Source organism: Prionailurus viverrinus, chromosome E1, assembly GCF_022837055.1.
Source record: "Prionailurus viverrinus isolate Anna chromosome E1, UM_Priviv_1.0, whole genome shotgun sequence".
Lineage (NCBI taxonomy): Eukaryota > Metazoa > Chordata > Mammalia > Carnivora > Felidae > Prionailurus > Prionailurus viverrinus.
In genome coordinates this window covers 32,936,983-32,938,786 of record NC_062574.1, presented here as the reverse complement: position 1 = coordinate 32,938,786, position 1,804 = coordinate 32,936,983, and the positions used below count along the sequence as shown (strand labels likewise).

The following is a 1,804-nucleotide window of genomic DNA, read 5'->3' as shown; positions in this document are numbered from 1 at the left end:
GTTGCTGAAAATGTAAGTGTTTGAAGTATTTATAAAGTTATTTTTCACATAGGAACTGAGATTTCAAGGTTAGAACCATTTATCCCCATGGAGAGAAGATATAAATGAAAATATTACCAAAACTCACAGGGTAGATGAAGGTCATGACGGCATTGTGGTGTCAAATAAAGAAAAAAAAGATAACTCGAAATTATTTTGTGTAAATGGGAATGTCCCCATTGTAAAAAGCTAGTTATTTCTGCAGTACAGCCTGTGTGGCACAAATCTCCATTCACTAGCCACTAGTTTTTATTTTTATAACGCTTTAAATGGGTACAGTAATTTATAGCTGGTGCCCAGAATAACTCTCTTAGAAAGATATGTCTTAAGAAGAAAAGTATTATTATCTATATTTCTTTTCTTGCATTAATTTTCTTTGGTTATTGCAAACATTAAAGGGGAATATATGGGCAGTATAATTATCATAGTTAATGCTTTCCAGAAATACTGTATATTGAATTTGAAATAGGCTAGGGAACTTATTAGGCGATTGCTAAAACTTGCAGAGCTTCACCACATCTATTTTTTCTAAAGTATATAAAATCAATTGAAACTGAATTCTTTCTAGCGAAACTTGAGATAGTGTAAATTTCATTTATGCCAATGATAATATCCCAGGCTCTGATCTGGTGTTGTTTTGTGGAGAATGAACAGACAGAGGCTAGTGAGATTCCTTGTTTGGGGTGGATTATTTATTTATTTATTTATTCATTCATTTGTTTTGAGGGAGAGAGAGACTGTGAGAGGATCAGAGAGAGAGAGAGAGAGAGAGAGAGAGAGAGAGAGAGAATCTCAAGCAGGCTCTGCTGCCATCACATAGCTCAACACGGGGCTCAATCTCACCAACCATGAGATCATGACCTGAGCTAAAATCAAGAGTTGAATGCTTAACAGACTGAACCACCCAGGCACAGCTGGGTTGGATTAAATTTAACTCCTCATTTTTTTTCTTCTGTGTCTTCAGTCCTTTGCATCACCCCTCATGCTTTTTTATTCATTTTTCTTGCATACCTGTTAGAATGCATCTCTCTCTGCTGTTTTGAGTATCCTTCTTCATTGTTCCACCTGCAGAGAGGTTTTCATTTTATCATAGATCCTGGAAGTGACCTTGCCCTTGTGATATACTCTTTTATTTTTTTTAATTTAGTTTAATTTAATTTTAAATTCCAGTATAGTTAACATACAGTGTTGTATTAGTTTCCGGTGTACAATATAGTGATTCAACACTTCCATACATCACCCAACGCTTAAAAATATGGAAAAATTCATGAATTTTTGAGTTATCCTTGTGCCGGGGCCTTGCTAATCTGTGTATCATTCCAAGTTTAGTATATGTGCTGCCCAAATGAGCACTTACTCTTTTGTTTAAAAAGCCAAGCCGGGGTGGCTCAGTCTGTTGAGCGACCAACTCTTGATTTTGGCTCAGGTCATGATCCCAGGAAGGTGGGATGGAGTCCTGCGTTGGGTTCCATATGCTGGACGTGAAGCCTGCTTATGATTCTCTCTCTCTCTCTCTCTCTCTCTCTCTCTCTCTCTCTCTTCCTCCCTCCCTCCCTCCCTCCCTCTCCCTTCCCCTATCCCTATCCCTATATTCCTTCTCCACACTCTTGTGCTCTCTCTCTCAAATAAAATATAAATAAATAAAAAATAAAATAAAATAATAAAAAGCTATGGGCAAGTGGCAATGAGAACATAGTTTTAGTCTTTTCCCCTTAAAAACAACAACAAAATGGTAATTACATGAGGTAAAGAATGTGTTAACTAA

General features: G+C 36.8%; 1 non-coding gene across 1 annotated transcript; it reads right to left on the bottom strand.

The window, feature by feature from the left end:
* Nucleotides 1–1,288: 1,288 nt before the first annotated feature.
* On the bottom strand, nucleotides 1,289–1,392 carry LOC125152302 (U6 spliceosomal RNA). The gene has a single exon (XR_007147150.1). It is a non-coding gene; the product is annotated as a U6 spliceosomal RNA (small nuclear RNA).
* Between the last annotated feature and the right edge of the window lie 412 nt (nucleotides 1,393–1,804).